The sequence below is a fragment of the Amblyomma mixtum genome, chromosome 9 (assembly GCF_055824585.1).
Source record: "Amblyomma mixtum isolate Tamu chromosome 9, ASM5582458v1, whole genome shotgun sequence".
Classification (NCBI taxonomy): Eukaryota; Metazoa; Arthropoda; class Arachnida; order Ixodida; family Ixodidae; genus Amblyomma; species Amblyomma mixtum.
In genome coordinates, this window is record NC_143020.1 from 35,064,374 (window position 1) to 35,073,962 (window position 9,589).

Genomic DNA, 9,589 nt, shown 5'->3' on the forward strand with positions numbered 1-9,589 from the left:
TTTTGTTCTGGACAGGGACGAAAGAGCCAAGGGACCTACGTCTAGGGGAGGGAAAAAGAGGTGGTAGTGACTCTCAGTTTGTTATATAAGTGCTTTAACACTAATAGGAATCATTCCCCGCATTTAGCCGTTGTGTGTCTGCTTTCTGGCAGGCTGCCAGGTTGACCATAGGTTGCTCATATATATATATATATATATATATATATATATATATATATATATATATATATATATATATATATATATATATATATATATATATATATATATATATATATAAAAGGAAACAAGTGAAGGGGAATGAGTGAGGGGCTCGTTATAAGTATAAGCAAAGCCAACCGCCACAGAAACCAAAGAGCAGGGCGGATTTTTTTAATTTATTTATTTTGTGGTGTTGATCGATTTAGAATATTACTGAATGTGTTATCGCTTAAAGCTAATTGATTAGAAAAGCGGAAGAAAAACAACCACATGCCGCCGGTGGGATCCGAACCCACGACCTCCGAATTACGCGTCCGGTGCTCTACCTCTGAGCTACGGCGACTGCTGTCAATTCTTCTGCCTTCGGGGGTATTTATGTTTACAAGTATCCTAACCTTGAGAGTGTTCATCAGCGCCACCCAAGTTCATAAGCGGCGGACGTGGAACGTCCTGATTTACCGCAGGTGTGACGTAGAACGTCATCGAACGGAGAGGGTGGAAGCTGCGTGAGAACCCTCTTATGCTTCCTATGGCGTCAAGGCTGCCAGTACCGAGGCCCTCGCTAAGCAATTAAGCAAAGAAGAGAAGGGGAATGAGGGGCTCGTTATAAATATGAAAGAAGCCAACAGCCACAGAAACCAAGGGGCACAGGGGATTTTTTTTTCGAAATTTATTTATTTATTTTGTGGTGTTGATCAATTTAGAATATTACTGAATATGTTATCGCTTAAAGCTAATTGAGATTGGAAAAGCAGAAGAAAAAACAACCACATGCCGCCGGTGGGATCCGAACCCACGACGTCCGAATTACGCGTCCGGAGCTCTACCTCTGAGCTACGGCGACTGCTGTCAAATCTTCTGCTTTCGGGGGTATTTATGTTTACAAATAACCTAACCTTGAGAGTGTTCATCAGCGCCACCCACGTTCATAAGCGGCGGGCATAGTACGTCCTGAATATATATATATATATATATATATATATATATATATATATATATATATATATATATATATCTATATTGTATTCAGTAGGGGTTCCAATGGCCCAGTTTACTAGTTTAGGTACAGTATTACGACAAACGCGACTGTTCTTTTAACGTTTATTTTGCCAACAGTTTCGGGAATGGTATTCCCTTCGTCAGGGCAGGCTTACAAAGAATCCGTTCATCAATATAAGGACACAGAACAAGCGAGGAGGTATAAACTCCGCCCTCGAAACAAAGTTGAGAATGAGGGCAGGGGACCGTATAATAGATAGCACGACAAGCCTCACACGGGCCGCGGCTGAACAACAACCAGGAAACAAATGGGGAGGTGGAAATGGTAAAGTAGTAGCAAAGAACGAGTTTCAACAGCACAACGATAGAAGGGGCAAAAAAGCGTTAAACCCGGCTCTCGGCGCACACGGAGACCGCTCCCCCCCCCTCCAACACGCGCACGCCCCCGCAAGACGCCGCCGGGTCCGAGCGGGCGGCCCGTATCAGGTATCCTGAGACGCTTGCAGGGGACGCGTTCGAGAGACGGCGAACATTCACTTGTTAACCGCTGCAACGGCAACCTGCGACTGTGCCCTCTGCGTATTTTGCTTTATTTCGTCGCCTTGCTCTCCTGTCGGGCTTTTCTACCAGGCAATCTGGCGCCCTTTTTCCCATAAATATACTAGGCTGTCCAAACCCGTGTCCCGCAGTGCGCTTCCCGTGAAACAACAGCGTCCGGCGGGTAAAATACTGAGCTAGGCCGAGCGCGTAATGTGAAGGCAAAGATGAATTTGGGGGAACAAAACAAAAGAAGGGAAGAGCAGAAGAAAAAATTAACTCTAAAAATGCTTAAAGAAAATGTAACACAAAAAATGTTAACCCACACACAGGAAGAGAAAAGAAAAACTATTGATTAAATGTGGCGCCAAACAAATATGACATGGTGAGAGCACTTTGATGAAGTTGGATGAACATTTATTGCTAGTCGACGTTTCGGACAGAGCCTGTCCTTTTTCAAGACTCTTGAAAAAAGACAGGCTCTGTGTGGAACGTCCACTAGCAATAAATGTTTACCTAAATGAAGCGTAGGGAATGAATAGAGTAGGAAGTTCTCAAATAAACATTTATTGTCGAAGTTTTGCTCAGAAGTACTGAAGAAAACTGCAGCGCGGCCAAAATGTCGACACTAAATGTGTCTTTTAGAAGTGCCTACTTAACCTTTTCGCTGCGGAAGCCAAGGGAAGATACCTTCTTACCGTATATGTATTTATAGTGGCCACCATGAGTAGTGGGGGTTCAATTAATGACTGGTCGTGAGAGGTACTTTGGGAAGAGCAACCTTTGTCTCAATCTCTCACCGATGGCAGCACCTGCCATCACAGGGCAGTGGCGCATGGCTTAATTAACCGCTGCCCCGCTGTGCCAGGAGTGGTGCAAGGACTGCAAATGGTCTATGGATGACCAAGTCCGGAGAGTATGGCCTATTGCGTCTGTATGGGAATCAACGAATTATCTCTATCTAAAGAAGTTCCATCCATGAACAGTGCATCCTAACACCTCAGCCGAAGTCAAAGTTGAAGTGCTAGCGTACCTAATTAGCATTTGACCTAAATACGCAAACCCACCGTCAAAGTTTAGGGAAAAACTGTGCCTTTGAACCGGGCGAAGAAAGATAGCTCGAAAGTGCAATTACAACTTACCTTACTGCATGCCGAAACTTTCACTCTCTCTGGGTACTTTTCTCAATATTGAAGAAGGAACTACGAGGGTAGGTAAGAAGTGCTTGGGATTGTGCTAGTTGGAATATGATCATATACAAGACATGTGCTGCTTAGATTGACAAGGTCAGAGTAAAAGACAACACGAACGGCTAAGCGCAACTACCAACTGAGACTTTATTCCATTCCAGTGGAAAAAATAGTATAAGAGCAGGTGACAAAAAACTGGACAAAAGAATAAGACGTGAAGAAAGGACAACACGAAAGCGCACCACGCTGATGGCAAAAAAGAGAGAAGAAAAATAAAAAAAAAAATAAAACCATTCGTGTTCTCTTTGGCTGTCCTTGTTAACCTAAGCAGCGCACAGCTTGCATATGAGGGATGGGAGAATTAGACCGGGAAATAGAAGTGGGAGCATCAGGAGAAAAAAAAAAGTGAACGGCAGTTTGTATTCTTTTATATTTGCTTTTCATCCGTCGCCGAGCTTCGCGGATTTTCTTAACTCGGCGTCCACTTGAGCGCGTCGGCAAAGGAAAACGCCTCTTCGTCTTGCAGGCTGCTGCCCTCTCTCTCACTTGGAGGGCACACCTCCTGTTTTCATTTTTATCTTTACAGTGTCTGCTCTGCCTCCCGTTTTCGTGCTTTTAGGTGAAAAAACCAGCCGACCTAGCCGGTTTCTCTCCAATTTTTTCTTTCTTTTCTTCTTTGCGGTAACCCTTTCGTTCGTTCTTTTTTGTTCTTTAATTCCAGGCTGAAACGTTGTGAGAATTTATTGATGTTTTTTTTTGTTTTCAATGAGGCATTTGCGCCATACAAAACATCTGTGCTCAGGACTCTACGTTAGTTCAGCTAAAAGCGGGAAACTTTTTTCCCCCAAAAAATCATACATATATCGTATATCACTAGGGCTTGTGCTCAGGTTTCTCTCAGGAAGTTTTGCACCTGATGGAAAATGTTCAAACTAAAGTGAGGCTCAGATTTTTTTTCCTGTGCATCCACACTAACTGTACAATTATCGGTCTCAAGTTCACTAGTTTGGCATGCAGCATCTGAATGATAATGACGAGCCTCACTTTAGAAGCAAGAAGTCTATAACTGGCGAAATGGCGGAAATTTAGACTCTTCAGAACACAATTTTGAAAACCGTAATGAAAGCTCACATTCTTTCCGTTCTTCAGTCTATACCAGCCTTGTAAAAAAAAAAACAGAAAAATCTAGAACTGCGCCTTTCATGCAAATAGTCACCACTACTCTGAAAAATGAATATTCTCTTTTTGCGTGCTATGACTACTAGGAGCTGTCTTCTTTCTGTGTCTTTTTTTCGATTTTGGGTATACTTACTCCCTGAAGCCAGCTTTGTAGCATAGGGCTGATCTGACCACCGGTTTGTTGGCAACCTGCCAGCCGTGTGCAGCTGGCAGGCCTGCACCTGGGTGTAGGCCTGGGTGAAAGGCTTCAAGGTACATGCCTTCAGTGTAAAGGTATTTAGTGTGAAGGCATTCATACTAAATGCCTTCCGGGCAAATAATTTTTGGTAGAAGACGTTTAGGCCAAGCACCTTTGCTGTAAATGCCTTTAGGTAAAATGCCTTTAGCACGTAAGGACCTTAAGTGCCCAACAAAACTGGCGATACTGCAGGACATTCCAAATTTAGCCATGCTAAACCGTTTGCTAAACTTTTTCTGTTGGATTCACCGTTAGCTTTTTTTGGTTTTACAATCTATCCCTGTTATCTCTTTGACGTGCACGAATTCAAAAGCAGCACTGGAGAATATTTCAGAAAAAAACTCTCAGTCTACACTGGGTACAACTGGTGTTCAGACTACCGGTGAAGCTGCTATTGTAGGTGCTTTAGTTCTCTACTGATAAAAACGAGCCGATCAATGCTAGGAGCTTTGACAGATTGCACGAAGCGATTATATACGAAATCGTTGGAAAGCATGGCCTTCAAAACTTCGCCCCGGTTCAGGCTATGCATTTTTTCGTGGTAATTTTGCCGTATTATACCGCATTATTTACCATGATTCATTGCATTTCCAGTCGCAGAAACGATTTTTGAACAACCTTTCATCATTTATGACAAAATATAATTCTCTTGTTTGCTAACTCCTTTCACCATCACTTTAAGGAAGATAACACCCTCAATACCATTTGTACAGCACTCTAACACCCTTAAGCAGTTTTTAACGTCACTTAGAACCATTTTTAAACAGCCTTTAACGCCTTTATGGCGTTAACACTATCTTTTTTCTTCGGACTTTTTCTTGCCGGTATCGAGGAGTTTTGTTTTCATTGTGCCCTTCCTAAAGGTTTGTGTTAACTTTTTTTGTTGTTTTGTATATTACTTTCGCTGGCCCTGCATTATCGCTGGTCTCTGAATAGGAATACAGCCTCTGTCTCTCGTAAGGAGAGTTAAGAACTTCTTGTTGGGCGAGTTGGTGCATACTGTTGTAGGTACGAATTGCGCACAAAAGACACACACAGGAAAACACACGAGGGAGACTTTCAGTCTCTCTCGTGTGTTTTCCTGTGTGCGTCTTTTGTGCGCAATTCGTACCTACAATCGTAAGGAGAGATAGAGCTATTCCCTCCTATTGACTCCTCAGAGGCTGTTCGCCTCCTATTCCACTTGCTTGCGATTTATACAAGTTTTTAGTTTATTTGTCTGTACAGTTTCCTTGAGCGCTCCCTGGCTCCACGTCTAGGACTGTCAATTTAAAGAACGATCAGAATGCTTGCTCGCGCACTTTCTTTAGGCTTTAGCTTGAGCTCCATTGGGAGGAATAGTCGGCAGTGGCAAACTATTGACACCTGCCAACTTTGGCAGGTGGCAAAGTGGAGAGAGGAAAACCACCTTTTCTTCTAAGGAAAAGGAAGGAGGGCGGAAAAGTGGAGAGGGGAAACCACCTTCTCTCCTAGGGGACAGGAAGGAGGGCGGAAGGTGGCTGCTAAAGAATCTTGTCACCTGTGAAAGTTGGCGCACGGGAGAATCAACTGTGACCTACCACCTGCTGGCTGGTGGCATGACGTTCATAGGCTTAAAATACTGGCTTCGTGTTTCGTCGGCCAACTGGAGGTCATCACTTCATCTTCTCAGAGGTATAGGAATAGCTAAGCTACAGCACCATTACGCAGTGCGCAAGAGTTTACGATAGTAAGCGAAGCATTGGGAGTGGCAAGATAAAGAGAGAAAGATGAACTAAAAGGCGAGGTGGTTTACTAGGTGACCCTCAGTATGCTACCCTACACATGGGAAGGGGAACGGAGGGAAAGAGAGAAAGGGGAGAAAAAAAGAGAGATCACCTTTTCACGTGTCCGTAGGCCATGACAGAGAGGGTACTCTGAACACATACTAAAGGTTTATAACCTTCAACTCAATCCGGTGCACTTCAAGAACCTGAGAAGCGCCAAGGAAATACGTCTACTTAGGGCAGACAGGAACCACAGATCCGGACCACGAGAGTGAAATAGCTAGAAGAAAAATAAGACTGGTGTGGAGTGCATTTGCCGGCACTCTCAGGTGACGGATAGCAGTTTACCAATATCCTTCAAGTGGAAAGTATATAACAGCTGCATCTCACCATTACTCACCCATGGGGCGGAAACGTACAGGCCAACGAAAGGCTTGAATTTAACCCCCCCCCCCCCCCTTCCCCAGTGCGGCGTAGCAGGTCGGATACCAATCTTTCTGGCCGGCCTCTGTGCCTTCATTTATTAAATTTACTTGTGCATTTGAGGAAAACGCAAAGAATTATGGAAAAGAAACTGATTGGTGTAACGTTAGGACAGGAAGAGGGTAGACTGGGTCTCGGAAGAAACGCGATATAATCACATCCCTAGTCGAAATCAGGAAATAAAAATGGACATGGGCAGATTACATAATGCGAAGGCAATATAACGATAGTCGCTAATGGTAGTGGATCCCAAGAGAAGTTGTAGCCTAGCATGGGGCAGCAGAACGTCAGGTGGGGAGATTAGGTTAAGAGGTTTGATAAGAAAAGGTGGTTGCAACTGGCACAGGGCCAAGGGAAACGTGAAGGATATGGAAGAGGGTGTATTTACAATGATGATGATGATGACCACTTCGTCGTCACTGCCCCTTGGCTGTTTGGCACGCTGTTTCATTTCGTGCCGATATACATAAAAATGTTGTATTCGTATTCGATTCGGTTTTGAATCATTACTATAATGACACTGCTGCCATAAAGCATATTGCTATACCCGGAAGCAATGGAGGCGGTTGCAAGCAACGGGCTCGGATACAGAACGGCATTCGAACCTCATGCAGATAAAATAAGCTCGATCAGCCTGATCGAGTACTGATCCTGATCAGGTGCGACGAAAAAGAGGGAAAAATTTATAAGCTTTTTAAAAATTTAGTGCCCTCCCTAAATACTTCCAGCGCAAAAAAAAAAAGCCCGCTGAAGGCTAGTCCTCACACGAGCATGCGCCTTCGAATGAATGACCCTTTGCTCTGCGCACCTATCTACTTCCACGTTGTCCTTCACCCCTCTTTGTTTCATCATATGTATGCATTAGATGTCGGTACGGCTTTCGTCAGAGGTTGTCGGCTCGCCTTTCGCTTTCGAGGACTGATTTTGGGCCCTATGTCTGGCGGCTCTGTGTTCTTGACATTCACCCCCCCCCCCCCCCCCCCCCCCCCTCACGTCTCGCTCTGTAAAGAAAGGTTTCTGTCTGTGAGTAAATCAGTCGGTGAGTGACTTTGGTCTTTCTCAGCAAAACTCATCTCACTTGTCCGTTATGCGCGTAACTTTGTACGTGATGTGTGTTCACCGAGTTTGCCTTGCTGGACTGCAACATATTTCAGAATATAAGGGATTGAAGGGTGTTGCGTTGGGATCTAAAATGGGGAGTTTCCTTTATCGGAGGAAATTTTTCTATCATCGAGCATCTATCCTTTAACGAAAATTCCACTCCATTAAACCCGAAAATCCTTATTTCAGGCCCTTGCCTTCTTTGCAACAGCTTGTGAACTCCGCCAAATTATTTATTTATTTAATTATTTATTCAATTATTTATTGATGCTGAAGGCCAATAAACTGGCCCTAGCAGGAAGTGCAATACAGTAAAAAGTGTGACAATGCAAAACAACAATAAACACTAACGAAAAATAATGCTGGGTGTAGCAGTGTTACTCAATCAATACATTCTGGCACCAGCACAATAACTAACAAAACATCAAGAGCCGCACATGTGAAATAACAAACAGGCGGGCAGTTTTTACTCAAAACAACAGAACTGTTTTTTGGGCAAAAAAAAAAAGGCATGACAGAGTGAAGAAGTTATGAAAACATAGCAGGTTGCGAACACTGCTTTTGTTTCAGTTAGTTTATAGAAGAAAGATGTTTTTCCAGCTCTTCTGCAAAGTTTTGTGACTGCAATACGTCGACAGGTATAGAATTCCATCCGTGTAGAGTACGCGGAAAGGAACTATGCATATGGGATTTTGTTTTAGAAAATATTGGCGTAAGTGAAAGGTTATGTCTGGGTCTTGCCTGGCGTGAACTTAGTGGTTTCACGCAATGAGGCCGCTGAAGTGCGCTTTTTCCATTTACAATGTTATGTATAAATTGGAGACGATTTACCTTACGCCGGTTTTTCAGCGTACAGACTTTATTTGCAAGCATTATTAAAGACGGGGAATCCTCTCTTTTATATCTACTAAAGACAAATATGATAGCTTTCCGTTGAACACGTTCTAAATTCATTATATTCTTTTTAGTATGAGGATCCCATACAACTGCTGCATACTCCAATTTCGAACGGACAAATGTGTTGTATGCTAACATTTTGGTATTTACAGGTGCGTTTCTAAGTTTCCTTTTTAAGAGCCACAACTAGCGCAACGATGCTGAGCATGTAATGGAAGTATGGTTTGTTTATTGTTGAATGCGACACCCAAATACTTGTTTTTTCAACCTCAGATATTATTGTGCTGTTAAGTACATAAGAAAATACTCTAGGTTCTGTTTACATTGATTTCCATGCACGAAAGTTCACACCAATCACGGATAACATTAACTGATTTCTTTAAGTAATTGCTGTCGTTCCTGGAAACAATTTAAAAAAAATGACACAGTCATCCGCAAATAAATTAACATGGACATCATCAGGAATTACGTCGACTATATCAATAATATAGGTAAAAAATAAAAGTGGTCCTAATACGCTGGCTTGCGGTACACCAGAAGTTACCTGACGGATATTGGAAGTACATTTGTATATTTCAACGAATTGCTCTCTGTGGCGGAGACAGGCCTGGATCCATTTTATAATATTTGTAGGAAGACCAATGGGCTCCAGTTTGTGAAGTAATTTTCCATGGGGAACCTTATCGAATGCTTTACTAAAATCAAAAAAGAGCATATCGACTTGTCCGGACGCGTCAAGCACCTGAGAGATTTCATGAACTGACACAAGTTCGGTTGTTTGGAAAAAGAGAGGCAATTTCAGTTCTCAAAATTTTCGGAAATTACTTAAAAATTCCCTTTCATACAAATTTGAATCCTCAGATTTCCTGAAAAAGGGCCCATTCCCAGAAAAGAGCATTTCTGTTAAGTATCTATCCACATGGCGTCCCTGGCATGGAGGCAGAATCCACTTTACAAGATAATTTTGAGAGCAGTGCCAGATGCCTTTGTGTTGACGTTGATTTAAATACTGTTTGAAA